The 19,675-nt window shown below is 41.6% G+C and overlaps 1 protein-coding gene across 2 annotated transcripts in view; it reads right to left on the bottom strand.

The window, feature by feature from the left end:
• LOC132366927 (low-density lipoprotein receptor-related protein 12-like) overlaps window positions 1–19,675 on the bottom strand; it is an 80,244-nt gene that overhangs the window by 25,134 nt on the left and 35,435 nt on the right. The window contains exon 2 of one of the 2 annotated variants that reach the window (XR_009503608.1): window positions 300–627. The exons of the other annotated variant lie outside the window; for it this stretch is intronic. The gene's annotated coding sequence lies outside the window, so the exon portion shown is untranslated. Of the gene's footprint in view, window positions 1–299; window positions 628–19,675 lie in introns of those variants that run through there. 2 annotated transcript variants of the gene reach the window in all.

Below are 19,675 nucleotides of genomic sequence, written 5' to 3'. Positions count from 1 at the left end.
GCAGACCCAGAGGCACACCAAAATCTAAAAACAAGCGCTCAGGAAAGCGTCTCGGCTTGGAGAGGAAGCGTCTTTCAGACCCTATCTTGTCCCTAGTTTGGAGATCAAAGCATTGTAACTTCAGATAGTGATACTCTGGAGGGGGTGGACAGGGAAGGTCTGAGAGACCCAAATAATGAGGACACTAGGCAGCTAAGTACACCACTACGTACAAATACACACATCAGTAAGAAAACTTCACCTCCAACCCTCAGCTACTTTAAACAAAGCACTGCAGTTCCAGGTTTTTGGAACAGGGGATATTTTAAAGTCTGTTAGCAGTTTAAAACATTGCAACACTGGCACAATATGTTACCTATTCTTTGTTTTTAATTACAGGGTAACACAGTAAACTCCAACACAAAGGTGGGGATGGGGGAGTGCAAAAGGAATAAAGAAAACAGAACCAGTATTTCACAAGAGCATCGAGCCAGCGATGAAGTAGCAGCTAATGCTTGGCAGAGTCTCGAGGGTAGAATTCGCTCAAGGTGCTCTGAGGGATTCTCTTCAGCATTTCTTTGGGGAAGATTCGGAGCAGTTGCCAGCCAATGTCCAAAGTCTCATAGACAGTGCGGTTTTCGTAAGGACCTTACAAAAAATTGAGATTAGATGAATAAAGGCCAAGTACTTCCAACTTATCAGCGTTATTCAAAATTTATTGTTATGGAGAAGAGGGGCAAGATGGCGGAAGAGTAAGACGCGGAGATCACCTTCCTTCCCACAGATACAGCAGAAATACATCTACATGTGGAACTGCTCCTACAGAACACCCACTGAACGCTGGCAGAAGACGTCAGACCTCCCAAAAGGCAAGAAAATCCCCACATACTTGGGTAGGGTAAAAGAAAAAAGAAATAACAGAGACAAAAGAATAGGGACGGGACCTGCGCCAGTGGGAGGGAGCCGTGAAGGAGGAAAGGTTTCCAGGTACTAGGAAGCCCCTTTGCGGGCAGAGACTGCGGGTGGCAGAGGGGGTAAGCTTCGGCGCCGCGGAGGAGAGCGCAGCCACAGGGGTGCGGAGGGCAAAGCGGAGAGACTCCCGCACAGAGGCTCGCCGCCAACCAGCACTCACCAGCCCGAGAGGCTTGTCTGCTCACTCGCCGGGGCAGGCGGGGGCTGGGAGCTGAGGCTCGGGCTTTGGTGCTAGCCGGGAGGGAGTCCGGGAAAAAGTCTGCAGCTGCCGAAGAGGCAAGAGACTTTTTCTTGCCTCTTTGTTTCGCGGCGTGCAAGGAGAGGGGATTCAGAGCGCTGCCTAAACGAAATCCAGAGACGGGTGCGAGCCGCGCGGCTATCAGCGTGGATCCCACAGCAACAGGGGCGCAGAGGGAAAAACGGAGAGATTCCCGCACAGAGGCTCAGCGCCGAGCAGCGCTCACCAGCCCGAGAGGCTTGTCTGCTCACCCGCTGGGGCAGGCAGGGCTGGGAGCTGAGGTGCGGGCTTCGGTCGGATCGCAGGGAGAGGACTGGGGTTGGCGGCGTGAACACAGCCTGAAGGGGTTGGCGTGCCGCGACGAGCCGGGAGGGAGCCGGAGAGGAGGTCTGCAGCCACCGAAGAGGCAAGAGACTTTTTCTTGCCTCTTTGTTTCGTGGCGTGCAAGGAGAGGGTATTCAGAGCGCCACCTAGACGAACTCCAGAGGCGGGCGCGAGCCGCGGCTAACAGCGTGGACCCCAGAGACGGGCGCGAGCTGCGGCCATCAGCGCGGACCCCAGAGACTGGTAGGAAACGCTAAGGCTGCTGCTGCCGCCACCAAGAAGCCTGTGTGCGAGCCCAGGTCACTCTCCACACCGCCCCTCCCGGGAGCCAGTGCAGCTCGCCACTGCCAGGCTCCCATGATCCAGGGACAACTTCCCCGGGAGAACACACAGCGTGCCTCAGGCTGCTGCAACGTCACGACGCCTCTGACGCCGCAGGCTCGCCCCGCCTCCTCCGTACCGCTCCCTCCCCCGGCCTGAGTGAGCCAGAGCCCCCGAAGCAGCTGCTCCTTTAACCCCGTTCTGTCTGGGCGGGGAACGGACGCCCTCAGGCAACGTACATGCAGAGGCGGGTCCAAATCCAAAGCTGACCGCTGGGAGCTGTACGAACAAAGAAGAGAAAGGGAAATCTCCCCCAGCAGCCTCAGAAGCAGCAGATTAAAGCTCCACAAACAACTTGATGTGCCTGCATCTGTTGAATACCTGAATAGACAACGAATCATCCCAAATTCAAAAGGTGGACTTTAGGAGCAGGATATATTAATTTCCCCTTTTCCTTTTTTTGTGAGTGTATATGTATATGCTTCTGGGTGAGATTTTGTCTGTATAGCTTTGCTTTCACCATCAGTCCTAGGGTTAGGTCCGTCCATTTTTTTTTTTTTTTTTTTACTTAAAAAAATTTTTTTCCTAATATATGCTTTCTTAATAATTTTTTCCGTATTTTCTATTTTTAGAAATTAAAAAATTTTTTAATAAGTTTTTTCATATTTTTTATTTTAAAAAATTAAAATTTTTTTTCTTAATAAATTTTTTCTTAAAAATCTTTTTCTTATTTTTTACTATAAAAAATTAATAAATCTATTTTTAAAAATTAAAAAAAATTTTTTTCTGAATACATTTACTCTTAATAATTTTTTTTCTTTCTTATTTTTTATTATAATAGCTTTATTTTATTTTATTTTATCCTCTTTTTATCTTTCTATTTTTTTCTCTCCCTTATATTCTGAGCTGTGTGGATGAAAGGCTCTTGGTGCTCCAGCCAGGCATCAGGGCTGTGCCTCTGAGGTGGGAGAGCCAACTTCAGGACACTGGTCCACAAGAGACCTACCAGCTCCACGTAATACCAAACGGCAAAAATCTCTCAGAGATCTCCATCTCAACATCAAGACCCAGCTTCACTCAACGACCAGCAAGCTACAGGGCTGGACACCCTATGCCAAACAACTAGCAAGACAGGAACACAGCCCCATCCATTAGCAGGGAGGCTGCCGAAAATCATAAGGCCACAGACACCCCAAAACACACCACCAGACGTGGACGTGCCCACCAGAAAGACAAGATTCAACCTCATCCACCAGAACACAGACAATAGTCCCCTCCACCAGGAAGCCTACACAACCCACTGAACCAACCTTACCCACTGGGGACAGATACCAAAAACAACGGGAACTACGAACCTGCAGCCTGTGAAAAGGAGACCCCAAACACAGTAAGATAAGCAAAATGAGACGACAGAAAAACACACAGCAGATGAAGGAGCAGGGTCAAAACACACCAGACCTAACAAATGAAGAGGAAATAGGTAGTCTACCTGAAAAAGAATTCAGAATAATGATAATAAGGATGATCCAAAATCTTGGAAATAGAATAGACAAAATGCAAGAAACATTTAACAAGGACGTAGAAGAACTAAAGAGGAACCAAGCAACGATGAAAAACACAATAAATGAAATTAAAAATACTCTAGATGGGATCAATAGCAGAATAACTGAGGCAGAAGAAAGGATAAGTGACCTGGAAGATAAAATGGTGGAAATAACTACTGCAGAGCAGGATAAAGAAAAAAGAATGAAAAGAACTGAGGACAGTCTCAGAGACCTCTGGGACAACATTAAACGCACCAACATTCGAATTATAGGGGTCCCAGAAGAAGAAGAGAAAAAGAAAGGGACTGAGAAAATATTTGAAGAGATTATAGTTGAAAACTTCCCTAATATGGGAAAGGAAATAGTTAATCAAGTCCAGGAAGCACAGAGAGTCCCATACAGGATAAACCCAAGGAGAAACACACCAAGACACATATTAATCAAACTGTCAAAAATTAAATATAAAGAAAACATATTAAAAGCAGCAAGGGAAAAACAACAAATAACACACAAGGGAATCCCCATAAGGTTAACATCTGATCTTTCAGCAGAAACTCTGCAAGCCAGAAGGGAGTGGCAGGATATACTTAAAGTGATGAAGGAGAAAAACCTACAACCAAGGTTACTCTACCCAGCAAGGATCTCATTCAGATTTGATGGAGAAATTAAAACCTTTACAGACAAGCAAAAGCTGAGAGAGTTCAGCACCACCAAACCAGCTTTACAACAAATGCTAAAGGAACTTCTCTAGGCAAGAAACACAAGAGAAGGAAAACACCTACAATAACAAACCCAAAACATTTAAGAAAATGGGAATGGGAACATACATATCGATAATTACCTTGAATGTAAATGGATTAAATGCTCCCACCAAAAGACACAGACTGGCTGAATGGATACAAAAACAAGACCCATATATATGCTGTCTACAAGAGACCCACTTCAGACCTAGAGACACATACAGACTGAAAGTGAGGGGATGGAAGAAGATATTCCATGCAAATGGAAATCAAAAGAAAGCTGGAGTAGCAATTCTCATATCAGACAAAATAGACTTTAAAATAAAGAATATTATAAGAGACAAAGAAGGACACTATATAATGATCAAGGGATCGATCCAAGAGGAAGGTATAACAATTGTAAATATTTATGCACCCAACATAGGAGCACCTCAATACATAAGGCAAATACTAACAGCCATAAAAGGGGAAATCGACAGCAACACAATCATAGTAGGGGACTTTAACACCCCACTTTCACCAATGGACAGATCATCCAAAATGAAAATAAATAAGGAAACACAAGCTTTAAATGATACATTAAACAAGATGGACTTAATTGATATTTATAGGACATTCCACCCAAAAACAACAGAATACACATTTTTCTCAAGTGCGCATGGAACATTCTCCAGGATAGATCATATCTTGGGTCACAAATCAAGCCTTGGTAAATTTAAGAAAATTGAAATCGTATCAAGTATCTTTTCTGACCACAACGCTATGAGACTAGATATCAATTACAGGAAAAGATGTGTAAAAAATACAAACACATGGAGGCTACACAATACACTACTTAATAACGAAGTGATCACTGAAGAAATCAAAGGGGAAATCAAAAAATACCTAGAAACAAATGACAATGGAGATACGACGACCCAAAACCTATGGGACGCAGCAAAAGCACTGCTAAGAGGGAAGTTTATAGCAATACAAGCGTACCTCAAGAAACAGGAAACATCTCGAATAAACAACCTAACCTTGCACCTAAAGCAATTAGAGAAAGAAGAACAAAAAAACCCCAAAGCTAGCAGAAGGAAAGAAATCATAAAGATCAGGTCAGAAATAAATGAAAAAGAAATGAAGGAAACAATAGCAAAGATCAATAAAACTAAAAGCTGGTTCTTTGAGAAGATAAACAAAATTGATAAACCATTAGCCAGACTCATCAAGAGAAAAAGGGAGAAGACTCAAATCAATAGAATTAGAAATGAAAAAGGAGAAGTAACCACTGACACTGCAGAAATACAAAAGATCATGAGAGATTACTACAAGCAACTCTACGCCAATAAAATGGACAACCTGGAAGAAATGGACAGATTCTTAGAAATGCACAAACTGCCGAGACTGAACCAGGAAGAAATAGAAAATATGAACAGACCAATCACAAGCACTGAAATTGAAACTGTGATTAAAAACCTTCCAACAAACAAAAGCCCAGGACCAGATGGCTTCACAGGTGAATTCTATCAAACATTTAGAGAAGAGCTAACACCTATCCTTCTCAAACTCTTCCAAAATATTGCAGAGGGAGGAACACTCCCAAACTCATTCTACGAGGCCACCATCACCCTGATACCAAAACCAGACAAAGATGTCACAAAGAAAGAAAACTACAGGCCAATATCACTGATGAATATAGATGCAAAAATCCTCAACAAAATACTCGCAAACAGAATCCAACAGCACATTAAAAGGATCATACACCATGATCAAGTGGGGTTTATCCCAGGAATGCAAGGATTCTTCAATATACGTAAATCAATCAATGTGATACACCATATTAACAAATTGAAGGAGAAAAACCATATGATCATCTCAATAGATGCAGAGAAAGCTTTCGACAAAATTCAACACCCATTTATGATAAAAGCCCTGCAGAAAGTAGGCATAGAGGGAACTTTCCTCAACATAATAAAGGCCATATATGACAAACCCACAGCCAACATTGTCCTCAATGGTGAAAAACTGAAACCATTTCCAATAAGATCAGGAACAAGACAAGGTTGCCCACTCTCACCACTATTATTTAACATAGTTTTGGAAGTGTTAGCCACAGCAATCAGAGAAGAAAAAGAAATAAAAGGAATCCAAATCGGAAAAGAAGAAGTAAAGCTGTCACTGTTTGCAGATGACATGATACTATACATAGAGAATCCTAAAGATGCTACCAGAAAACTCCTAGAGCTAATCAATGAATTTGGTAAAGTAGCAGGATACAAAATTAATGCACAGAAATCTCTTGCATTTCTATACACTAATGATGAAAAATCTGATAGTGAAATTAAGAAAACACTCCCGTTTACCATTGCAACAAAAAGAATAAAATATCTAGGAATAAATCTACCTAAGGAGACAAAAGACCTGTATGCAGAAAATTATAAGACACTGATGAAAGAAATTAAAGATGATACAAATAGATGGAAAGATATACCATGTTCCTGGATTGGAAGAATCAACATTGTGAAAATGACTCTACTACCCAAAGCAATCTACAGATTCAATGCAATCCCTGTCAAACTACCACTGGCATTTTTCACAGAACTAGAACAAAAAATTTCACAATTTGTATGGAAACACAAAAGACCCCGAATAGCCAAAGCAATCTTGAGAACGAAAAATGGAGCTGGGGGAATCAGGCTCCCTGACTTCAGACTATATTACAAAGCTACAGTAATCAAGACAGTTTGGTACTGGCACAAAAACAGAAATATAGATCAATGGAACAGTATAGAAAGCCCAGAGATAAACCCACGCACCTATGGTCACCTTATCTTTGATAAAGGAGGCAAGCATATACAGTGGAGAAAAGACAGCCTCTTCAATAAGTGGTGCTGGGAAAATTGGACAGATACATGTAAAAGTATGAAATTAGAACACTCCCTGACACCATGCACAAAAATAAACTCAAAATGGATTAAAGACCTAAGTGTAAGACCAGACACTATCAAACTCTTAGAGGAAAACATAGGCAGAACACTCTATGACATACATCACAGCAAGATTCTTTTTGACCCAGCTCCCAGAGAAATGGAAATAAGAACACAAATAAACAAATGGGACCTAATGAAACTTAAAAGCTTTTGCACAGCAAAGGAAACCATAAACAAGACCAAAAGACAACCATCAGAATGGGAGAAAATATTTGCAAATGAAGCAACTGACAAAGGATTCATCTCCAAGATTTACAAGCAGCTCATGCAGCTCAATAACAAAAAAACGAACAACCCAATCCAAAAATGGGCAGAAGACCTAAATAGACATTTCTCCAAAGAAGATATACAGATGGCCTACAGACACATGAAAGAATGCTCAACATCATTAATCATTAGAGAAATGCAAATCAAAACTACAATGAGATATCATCTCACACCGGTCAGAATGGCCATCATCAAAAAATCTAGAAACAATAAATGCTGGAGAGGGTGTGGAGGAAAGGGAACTCTCTTGCACTGTTGGTGGGAATGTAAATTGATACAGCCACTATGGAGAACAGTATGGGGGTTCCTTAAACAACTACAAATAGAACTACCATACGATCCAGCAATCCCACTACTGGGCATATACCCTGAGAAAACCATAGTTCAAAAAGAGTCATGTACCAAAATGTTCATTGCAGCTCTATTTACAATAGCCAGGACATGGAAGCAACCTAAATGTCCATCGACAGATGAATGGATAAAGAAGATGTGGCACATATATACAATGGAATATTACTCAGCCATAAAAAGAGATGAAATGGAGGTATTTGTAATGAGGTGGATGGAGTTAGAGTCTGTCATACAGAGTGAAGTAAGTCAGAAAGAGAAAAACAAATACAGTATGCTAACACATATATACGGAATCTAAAGGAAAAAAAAAGCCATGAAGAACCTAGTGGCAAGACGGGAATAAAGACACAGACCTACTAGAGAATGGACTTGAGGATATGGGGAGGGGGTGGGGTGAGATGTGACAGGGTGAGAGAGTGTCATGGACATATATACACTGCCAAATGTAAAATAGATAGCTAGTGGGAAGCAGCCGCATAGCACAGGGAGATCAGCTTGGTGCTTTGTGACCACCTAGAGGGGTGGGATGGGGAGGGTGGGAGGGAGGGAGATGCAAGAGGGAAGAGATATGGGAACATATTGTATATGTATAACTGATTAACTTTGTTATAAAGCAGAAGCTAACACACCATTGTAAGGCAATTATACTTCAATAAAGATGTTTAAAAAAAAAAATTTATTGTTATGGGTCTAGCACTGTGAGCATGAAATATAAAAAAGAAACACAAAGCAGTCAGGTCTCCCAGGACTGGATGTGACCAAATGTGGAAATGAGGGTCTAGACAGTAAGTACCCCTGGGAATCAGAGAAAAGGGAGAAAGCCCGCAGGCGAGACGTTGGGCGCGTGCGTGCGTGCGTGTGTGTGTGTGTGTTTAACAACGGGTGGGATCTAAAAACACTCCACGGAATAATGGAAACTAGACCCAGAGTTTTGTTCAGAGAGTAGTGAGAAAAGCAGTTTCCCAGCAACACAGGCTGACCTGAAGGAGGCTAGTACAGATACTTAGAAGGCCTTAAATGCCAATGAAGCTCCTGAATAGGTCCACGTGAAAGTTTTCAAACTTGCTATTGCTATTATTATTTTTAATAGCAGCATCATTCTTATCCTGCAAATAAATCTCATTTTTTAACTAAGGAGTTAGAGTGGCTAGAGTTCTGTATTCTTTCCTCTACCAGAATAATTTTTATTATTATATATATTATTATTATATGTGACCTGGAGGGAGCCACTCACTCTTTGAGACCTTGTTACAGGGAAGAACCAAATCTGACTACACGGTGGATCTGTTTCTTTTGACTTTAACCTTTGCCTTCCGCTGCTTTTGTTCACTAAAAGGATACTGTCTGTACATAATGGCCTGCCTCGGGGAACCCCGTTCCTCTGCCTGAATGTTAAACCAAAGTGCCTTTGTTCAGGGAAACATACGGACTCTGCCCACCTGTGGATGGCTGCAATTAAAAAGAAATTAACACATCCCCTCCCTGAGGCTGGCCATTCCAGGGGATATTCGCAAAACTTATGGCCCTTTTACTTTACCTCCTCATCTCCTCCCCATCTCTGTGCTATAAAAGAAACTGGCATCCAAACCCCGATAAGATGGTTATTTTGAGACTTTAGTCCGCCGTCTTCTCGGTCTGCTGGCTTTCCGAATAAAGTCGTATTCTTTCCCTCAATGCGTCATCTCTGATTTACTGGCCTGTCGTGCGGCAAGCACAGCAAGCTTGGCCTCGGGAACAACCTTCGTTTATCCGGATGCGGGTGCTTTGTACCAGGTGAACTCTAAAGTTTTCCCTTCTGTAGATAAGTTTACCTCAACACGTTCCAGAAGGTAAAAGAATAATCTCTCCTTCTGCTTGATTAAAGTAAGCAAACATCTACCTAAAGTGCACTTAAAATATTTGCTTTCCAGACATTTATGTAATATATTCCGCCATGAAAATCTCAAGTTGTGGTCAATGTGTTGGAAAAAGTATGCACTTAATCAGTATTTCCAGTTTGGGTTTATGGCCTCTTGGTGGAAGCAAGTCAGGAGAGTCAAAAGCAGAAAGAGATAACCATCTCCGTGTGTCCCACCACCTTCTCCTACAGCAAGAGGGAACCCACCTGCCCCATGGCTGAGCACAACTACACCACACAGGAACTCACAGCGCCTGGCCCTGAAATCATCCGAAACCCAGGGCCAATGCAGATCTGTGAAACTGGGTCCTAAACGCTGCTTTTAATTGACATGCTTTTGTTATCTGTATTGTTTAGACAGCTGCAACGTAAGCATGATAGAAACATTGTTGAAATCAAGTATTTTTCAAACACATTGCTAAAGTTATAGGCTTTTACTTTTTTTTTTCCCTCCTGCTTGAAATATTATTAATCTAGGATGGAACACAGCTCACCCTTCCTGTGCAGCAAAAGTACAGCTCAAGTTTCTCAATACTCTTTCTTTCCCAATCTTTCTAAATGATCAGGAAGAAAACATTTTAGAAGACATCTGGGAACATATCTTTTGCTGGCAAAGATGTTGAAAACAGAGAAAAAGTCAGAAAAAAATTACTTCCAATGACATCAAGACCGTATTTTGAAATTGTTACCGACCAGGGTTCTTGGCGTTCTTAAACAATAAAAATTGATCAAAGGCCAGACAAGAAATTCAGGCAAGGCTTTATTGGGGCCCCTGCTGCAGCAGAGCGAGAACAAACAACAGGGAGCGAGAACAAACAGGTTCCTTTGCTTGTGTGCTCCCTAAGCGGGGGCGAGCTTGCTGCTTATAACCTTATAACCTTTTTGGCACCAGGGAGCGGTTTCATGGAAGACCATTTTTCCACGGACCGGCAGGGGGTGGGGTGGGGGGATGTTTCAGGCAGTAATGTGAGCGATGGGGAGCAGGAGATGAAGCTTTACTCGCTCCCCTGCCACTCACCTCCTGCTGTGCAGCCTGATTCCTACCAGGCTGCGGCCTGGGGGTTGGGGACCCCTGTTATATGGTGTGAGGGCAGGGGTGTGTCCAGGGGTCGGGCCAGAAGGGTGGCTTAGGTGGTTTGCCCACCGCTTAGGTGGTGTTGTGTGCAGGGGGCACGTGCAGTACCCTGCTTTTGCTCTGGGATCTTCAAAAGTGGCAGTTGGGTTTTTTGGTCTCTTTGTATCTTTTGTCCAGAATTTGCCCCAACTGGGCGTGCACGTCGTTATTTTTAGTCCCATACAGTTTCTTTGTTATTTTGTTGCTCGAGGAGAGGTGTGTCGAGGTGCAAGCACTGCAACACTGCAGCAAAGGGTCCCAGGTCCCAGCAAAGGGTCCCAGGTCCCAGCCTGTCTCAAAATCAATATATGGCTGTTGAAAACAATACTAGAACACTGCAAATAAAAGTATGTTATTTGATACATGGCACAAATTTAGTTCTGACAAATGAATTGGCTTCTAAACTTCAAGAGTAACACAAAAGAAGAAAATGAAGTATGGTTAGTGTTATTAAGGAATGCCTCAAAGGAGTGCTGGGTAGTGGGCATATTCTATTAGCAGCTTCAAGGAATTAAATAAATTAATGAAATTAAAGGAATTAAAGTATTTAACTGTGAGTCTAGACTGTTTCAGGACTACTGGGAGAATAGCACTAACGCAGTGGCCTCCTGTATATGTTGAAAATAGTAATATGCAAATTGGGTCATTTGTACAAAATTTAGGAAGATTTCTCATTAAGAAGTTCCATTGACTTAAAGTGATACCAATATGTGTTTAGTTCAACATTAAACTACTTCAAATGGTAGGGAATTCCTTTAACCTACTGTTATGTTGAAGCCCTAACCCCCAGTACCTCAGAATGTGACTGTATTTGGAGAAAGGGTCTTTAAAGAGGTGATTAAGGTAAAAGGAGGCCATTAGGGTGGGTCCTAATCCAATCTGACTGGTGTCCTTACTAGAAGAGGAAATCTGGACACAGAGAAGCACCAGGGAAGTGTGCACACGGAGGAAAGACCATGTGAGGACACAGCAAGAAGACAGTCATTTGTCAGCCAGGGAGAGAGGCCTGAGAAGAAACCAACCCTGCCAACACCTCGATCTGGGACTTCTAGCTACCAGAACTGTGAGAAAATAAATTTCTGTTTTTTAACCGTCTGAATGTGGCATTTTGTTACTGCAGCCCGAGGAAAATAATACTCTTAGCTTCTGGATTGGCCTGTGGTGGCTTTGCTGAGTGACTTGGATCGGTGAGTCCCTTACGGCTCAGCCACAATCCATTATACTCATGACCCTCAGGGTCTCACAAGGTTTGTATGCTAGGTGGGTGCCATGTTCGCTACCACTCTCTAAGTCTGCCTTATTTCCAAAGTAGTTTAAGTTTCTCCTCAGACCATCACTGACCAGTCTAGTTCTGGCAAGCAGAAGGCACTCGGTGGCATTGTTGAAATTCAGGAAGTTTTCAAGTTTAATTGTGTCTGCCAGTTGAATTCCCGGAAGAGTATGTGTCTGAGAAGGACCACGATGGTACCTCCTAGCTAACTCAGACCATCCTTAACCACATTCCACACCGTCCGTGCCTAACAGACACTTGTTCACTGACTCAATTTTCAGGGCCAATTGGTCATTTCTAGGCCTTTCCATTCTTTCTAGCGCAGGCTCCTTGTTTTCTCCTATAGAGAGGGCCAGTTCAGAGGTGTCCTCTATGAGTCTTCACTCTTAAGGACTCAGGGAAATTACCCTGAGTCCTTATTTTTGAAATGTGGCATCACTTATTTTTGAAATGTGACAGATTAAGCGCCTTACTAGGGAATGACCATTTCTTAGTTAATGAATGAAGGGCCTTGGTCGTGCCCTCCTCGGGAGTAGAGCCTCCAGAGCTTCAGAAGGACTTGGTGTGTTCTGTCCACCTTAGCGCAGGACCATGCTGGTATTTTCATGTAAGAAACTAAGGGTGTTAAATCAGATCATCTTATTAAAATAATAGAATATAAGATTGAAGGTAAGAAAGACTGAAGGAAAGGAAGAAAAAAAATCAGAACCAAAAGAGATAACAGTGATAACATCGCAGGCCTGAGTCACCATCCTGAGAAAGGCTTGCTGGTGTCTAGGCACCTGAATTTTGGGAGGGCTTTCACCACTCCCAGAATTGATAAGAGTGGCTCACTGCTGCCTAAGATGTTTATGCAAACAATGTGGTTGGTGCTGAACACTTGCTTTCCTTCTGGAATCTGGGATTTTGATATGTACCAGGGAGAGGGTGCCTACATGACCATCCCCCATAAAAGCCTGGGCTCCTAGGCTGAGGCTAAGCTCCCCTGGTTGGCAACATTTCACACATGTTGTCCTCATGGCTGGAGGACTTAAGCGTGTCCTGTGTGGTTCCACTGGCAGAGGACTCGAGGGAGCTTGCCTCTGGTTTCCTCCAGACTTTGGTCCACTTGCCTTTTCCTTTGTTGACTGTACTTTGTGTCCTGCTGCTGTAATAAATCACAGCTGTGAATATAACCCTAGGCTGATTCCTATGAGTCCTTCCAGTGAATCATGGAGCCTGGGAGTGGCGTGGGGGACCCCAATACAGGAGTGATCACGGAGAACTGCCAGAGGCAAAGAACCCAGAGTGGAATGCAGCCTGGAGACATTCCCTATAGGACACAAGTCACCTCCATGAGAACTGCACAGAACAAGCTCTTAACATAGCGTCCTCCTTTCCACCTGTCACAGATGGGCCTTTCATAATAACAGGAGATCTGTTCTGCATTTCCACACTTTCAAGTAACAATCACAGGTCACAGGAAGACGCGTGACACAACATACTTATATATTCCAAGCGCTTTATCTAGTACCAGGGCAACTCTACGAGGCTTTCTCAAGATTTGGCTCTTTCGGTGATTTCATTGCTTCTGAGAATGAGATTATTGTCTTGTGATCAATAAAACATACAAACAGATAAATGTGTTAATGTCTTTACTAACTGTTAGATTTGGGTAGACTAGTATAGGCTATGTGTGGTAGGATTAATTCTTAGATTTGCCAAAGTCCAAAAGAAGAGAACCAGGTAAGCATCAAACTTCACACTTGTCATCACAAGAAAAAGAATGTGTAACAATGTGAAGTGATGTTTGTTAACTAAACTTATTGTGGTAATCATTTCACAATATATACATACATCAGATCATTATGTTGTACACTTTAAACTTACACAATGTCATGTGTCAATTACGTCTCAATAAAACTGGAAAATAAATTTCACGCTAATGGTAGACATCTTGAACAAAAATTCCATTTTTAAATAATTTGTGAGGAAGAGTGAAAGCCACTGAACAACTAAACCCTTCTGAGACATTCCGTATGGATTTTTAACCTCTTTCAAGAGGCTAACTGTCCATTTTAATATTAGGGAGAAGTAGACAATCCTGCAACAGTGGAATGAAAAATTCCTCCATTCAAAATTTTCTTCTCAAATCAGAATATTTAGATTTATCCTACACTATGTTTGTAAGGGAAACATACTTACTACCACAAGATTTTGCTCTCATTTATGCAAAAAATAGTAGCTCTCTTACAGTGTTTGTCACAATTCCGATTTCAGAGGAAGTGTTAACTTAAATAGGATTTAGCCAAATATGTTTAAAAATAGGTCAAGATCGGGACTTCCCCGGTGGTCCAGTGATTAAGACTTTGCCTTCCAATGAAGGGGGTGCAGGTTCAATCCCTGGTCAGGGAGCTAAGATCCCACATGCCTCAGGGCCAGAAAAGCAAAACAGAAAACAGAAACAATATTCTAACAAGTTCAATAAAGACTTTAAAAATGGTCCACATCAAAAAGCTCTTTAAAAAAAATATGTCAAGATCAAACAGCTGTTTTGAAACTAATTGTGTATTTAAAGCTGTTTTGGTAGTTTTAGTGACAAAATAGAGATGCTTTTTTCTCAGCATTTTAAATTTGAGTTAGCAATACTGTTAAACCAAAATGATTAGGGTCATACGGTTCACACTGTAATTTCAAAATTAACTCTTACACAAGAGAAGTTAATCTTAGAATAGGACAAAGAAATATATATTTGAAAACTAAGTTTAAGTAAATGTGAAATAAGTCCTTTGCAACATATAATTGCCATTTCATAAGAAAAGTAAAAGGCTGTGTGTTAGAGCAGAGGTAAGACAATTCTCCATGGGTTTCTCACATTTCTGCACATCTTACAAACAGAAGCACCGACAGCCCTTTATTCTCAGCTATCTTTCCAAGGATGCTTATATAGAAAACAGCCTTGTAAGATAATGTCTTCTTCCAGAGGTAAGGGCAAGCATGCTTCCCTCCCAAAAGATTCTGATGCCCTGAACTCTTGTATTATAACCCACTGTGTGTGCAGGCATCCATCCGGGCCTATCCACACAGCCCCTGTGTGACTCAGGGTCAAGGAGAACCAAGGCAAATATTCGGATGCCCATGCTGGCTGCAGTGGTTTATGAGTAACCAAGTAAGTAATAGAGTCCTTTGTTTCTGACCCATAAGGCTTCTGTCTTCTACCTGCATCCATGGAAAACGGCAGCTTAACTTGTTGCAAATAGGGCAAAATCTCAGATACTCCAAAGTTCTGGATGGAAAGATTAAAGTTCATCTCTCAGAAGACTTACTATAGAATGCATATGAAAAGGTCTATGACTAAATAATCTATTTATTTCAGGTCACTATGCAAACATTTCTATATTTTAACAGATTGATCTGCTCAATATGTTAAAATATATATGTATGTTTGTGCTCTTTTGTTTTTTATTGATGCATGATTAGAAATTCTTCTTTGTTTCCTTTTTAAAAATGGTATGTATTGCATTGTTTTTTGATAGAAAATAACAATGAAAAAATATGTAGTCTGTGGTCTCACTAGTCAGAAAATCCCTGGTGACATAAAAAATAAATAATAGACATAGGCACACTGGGCTAGAAAATTCAAATAGTACAGAAAAGCTTAAAGAACACAGAAGCCACTCTTTCCAACCCAGCACCAACTTAACAATTTTTATGGTTTATTAAAATTGTCTGGGCTTCCCTGGCGGCGCAGTGGTTGAGACTCTGCCTGACGATGCAGGGGACACGGGTTCCAGCCCTGGTCTGGGAAGATCCCACATGCCGCGGAGCAACTAGGCCCATGAGCCACAACTACTGAGCCTGCGTGTCTGGAGCCTGTGCTCCGCAACAAGAGAGGCCGCGATAGTGAGAGGCCCGCGCACCGCGATGAAGAGTGGCCCCCGCTCGCCGCAACTGGAGAAAGCCCTCGCACAGAAACGAAGACCCAACACAGCCAAAAATAAATAAATAAATAAATAAATAAATAAATAAATAAATAAATAAATAAATAAAAATGAATATCTGCTTAAAAAAAATTGTCTTTTACTTCTGCATTTACTGCTTCCCATAAATCCTTTCTTTTCAGATTTTCTGGTAGGAAAGTCCACAATCGAAGACAGGGAAGGCATCAGGTTCCTGGTTTAGGCACGGCGGCCACCATCCCTCTGCCATGAGATCCTTCTCATCATTAACAATGTTCTAGGGAAGCTGCAGCTTAGGTTCCAGGCACTGCGGGAAATGTAAGCAAATACTTCCTCTTTCCTGTTCCCAACAGGGAAGTGTGCTGGGCCCACAAGACTCCAGTCCCTGTCACCTGGGGACACCCTCCCCTTTTCTCTTCCAAAAGGGAAAGAGAAAAAGACCTACCATGGCCATAGTTAATCTTCTGAAGAGCAGATCAGGAGCTTATTTTTGCTTTAACCATTTAGAAGCAGGATCAACTGAAGTCACTATTGTGAACTGATTACCATTCATTTTTAATTAAAATGTGACATAATAAAAAGCATGCATCTCGTTAACTATACGTCACATTTGCTCAGCTCTAAATTTTGCTACACCATATTCTATTCATGTAATTTCAGTCTTTGAGTTTGTTTCTGCAGTAAAATTTCCACCTACATAAAATTTTACAGAATTGAAGAAACATGTTATGTGTACAGCCAGATCTTTATCATTTCGAAATGTTTATATCCATACTTCAGTATGCTTTGATGATCTTATTTTTAACCTCAGAGTACAGGTTGGACTCTTTAGATATGCAGATTAATCTATGATCTTGTGATTTCAGAGTCACAGGCAATGATGGTATCATTCACCAACCAATTGCTAGTGTCAGGAAGCAGACTTTTCTTCTGCCCTATTAGGTTTAGTAATTAGGGGCCTGCAAATTAAAATGACAAAAGATAGTTTAACAGGAGAAGAAGTTTATTCATATATATGGGAGCTAACAAGAGAAGTAACTATCTCACTAAATGTTTAAAGTTAGAGGTTTATATATCTAACTTAGCAGAGAAAAGGAAAGTGGAAGAAAGGACTTCTATTCTTTTAGAAGAATAAATGAACGATAAGTAATTTTGTGATTATTTTGTGTCTGCACGTTCAAGGGGTCTTTCCTTCTTCTATGCGAATCTCCCCAGAGAGGGGATGTGTGGTAGGTTTACTCTTGATTTCTCTCCTGGGAGTAGACCTGTCTTGAAGAGGGAATCATAGAAGCCTCATTTCTCAGAAATGTCTGCTTTTAGTCAAATAAGGAAAGCTCTTTCTGCATCTGTTGATTCCCAAATGTTTTGAGCTTAAAATAATCTCCATACCAACTCTGAGGGTCCAACTGGGTCTCTAGGCATTCCTCCCTATATGTCCTCACTTGTAATGCTGTGAGACAGTGCCTACTCTACCTTGTACACATAAGGAAACTGGCTCAGAAGGAATCAGTTACCTGCCTCTGGTGAACAACTAGCCAGTTTCAGAGCTGGATTATTACAAGGGACATCTGAATCCATAGCCCAGCCTCTTAGCCCTTTGAGACATGATCACTGAAGAGACCTTAGGGGGCTTCCCTGGTGGTGCAGTGGTTAAGAATCCACCTGTCAAGGCAGGGGACACGGGTTCGAGCCCTGGTCCGGGAAGATCCCACATGCCGCAGAGCAACTAAGCCCGTGGGCCACAGCTACTGAGCCTGTGGGCCACAACTACTGAAGCCCACATGCCTAGAGCCCGTGCTCCGCAACAAGAGAAGCCACTGCAATGAGAAGCCCGTGCATTGCAACGAGTAGTCCCTGCTGGGTGCAACTAAAGAAAGCCCATGAGTGGCAACAAAGACCCAACACAGCCAAAAATCAAATAGAACAACAACAACAAACGTTTAAAAAAAATAAGAGAGATCTTAGAGCTCATGTGATCCAACCCTCTTTATGCTATTGAAGAAATTTGTTTACCTCACTGTCAATCACTAAATGGGGGGTCTTGGACAATTTTCTCAGCCCATTTGTGTCCCGGTTTTTCCATCTGTAAAATGATTACAGTATTCACTTCAGAAGCATGCTTTGAGGAACAGTGCCAGGCACGTAGTAAGTGCTAAGCATCTGCTCTTATTATTATTTACTTTATAGACATCAACACATTCTTATAAAATATTCCAAGACTAAGTGTACAGAGTAAAACATGTAAATCATCTCTTACCCACCTGCCCACCCTCTTCCCAGGGGTCACCATCAGTGGATGTGTTTCTAGTCCTTTACCATCATAGTCATACATATTTTTAATCTGTGCACTCATGAGCTGTCTTCATGCATTTTAACAGAAATGGAATCATATTTTGCAAATTATTCTCCAACCTCCTGTTTCCATTTAAACCACTCAAGTCTTATAGATCTTTCCATGTCAGAACATCTCAGTTTTGCTCATTCTTTTTTAACAGCTGCATGGTGTTATACTGAATGGACTTAAAATGATGTACCCTTCTGATACTGATAAGCTTCTAGGCAGTTGTGGGGCTTTTGGTTTTGTTTTTCTCATGTAGCTAGACAAGCTCTTAGTGATTAGACATGTGGAAAAGCTAAAGAGAGCATGTTGTTCCAGAAAAGTTCCCATTAGTATACAGCAGAGGCTCTTCTCTCATGATCGGCTTCGTGTCTCTCCAGCTCTGATAGATAGTATCATCTAAACAAACATTTGGGTTTTTTTTTTTACCCATTTCTAGTGGGGCTGCACTTTTGGTTCCCTAACAACTTGCAGCTTCTGATCTGGGCAGAGTGAAGAACAAAAATAAAGGTGATGGTGGAGCTTGTGCCTAGGATGACACCCACTGGACTGAGATAATGAAACAGCCACTGAATGAGGCACGTTTGACCCTGGGGATGTCAGAGGTTTCTAAGGGAGCTTTTAATGGGCTAGTATCACAGGGTCACTTTTTAAAAACAGGTTCTACTTAAGTTGGACTGCATCTTTCTGCATATTTCTTTCTACCATCCTAGTTTCCTTCCAAACCAACGGGATGACAAACCATGCTACAATAACATGAACATGTCGGTTTACATGAGGGAGTAGGGAGTTGACCCTTATCTGGGGAATTCTGAAATAGAGACTCCTGGAGGCACTATTTCTACCTGAATGTTTTGCACACTGCTAACTAATCACTTCTTAACTGCATGAGAGAGGAGTTTTTCTATGTACCATTTCAAACCAGAATCCGATGGTATTTTACCATTAGGCAACAAAAGATCATCAGTTTCCAAAATTTAGTGAAATTTACAATAATTGAAAAAAAATTTTGTGCTAGCAAAAGTATCCAAGAGAGAAGAATCCAAGCCAGGAGCAAATATATTATCAAATTATTCATGAAATAATAATGATAATGATGTTGTGTGTTTGTGGAGAGCTTCCCATAAATGACGCCCTGAGCCAAGCACTTGGCTTAGATCACCTCACTTAATTGTCTCGACAGCGTAATTACTCTCACCTAAATATGAATTCAATCAGTCTGACTGGTTGAAATGCAAGGAAGAGTTCACTGATGTTCCCTGGTTTATAAAGAAAACTGCTTGTTATTACTTCTCTTCTGGATTATTTCACAGACATTAGATCGAAGTTTTAGAAGAAAATTCCCCATTTTAGTTTAGCAGATCTTCCCATGTTTTTATCATGTCTTAGCTATAAAAATTTCAGAAATGC

Source organism: Balaenoptera ricei, chromosome 6 (genome assembly GCF_028023285.1).
Source record: "Balaenoptera ricei isolate mBalRic1 chromosome 6, mBalRic1.hap2, whole genome shotgun sequence".
Taxonomy (NCBI): Eukaryota; Metazoa; Chordata; class Mammalia; order Artiodactyla; family Balaenopteridae; genus Balaenoptera; species Balaenoptera ricei.
Note: the sequence above shows the minus strand (reverse complement) of the source record. Positions and strands in the feature narration are given on the sequence as shown.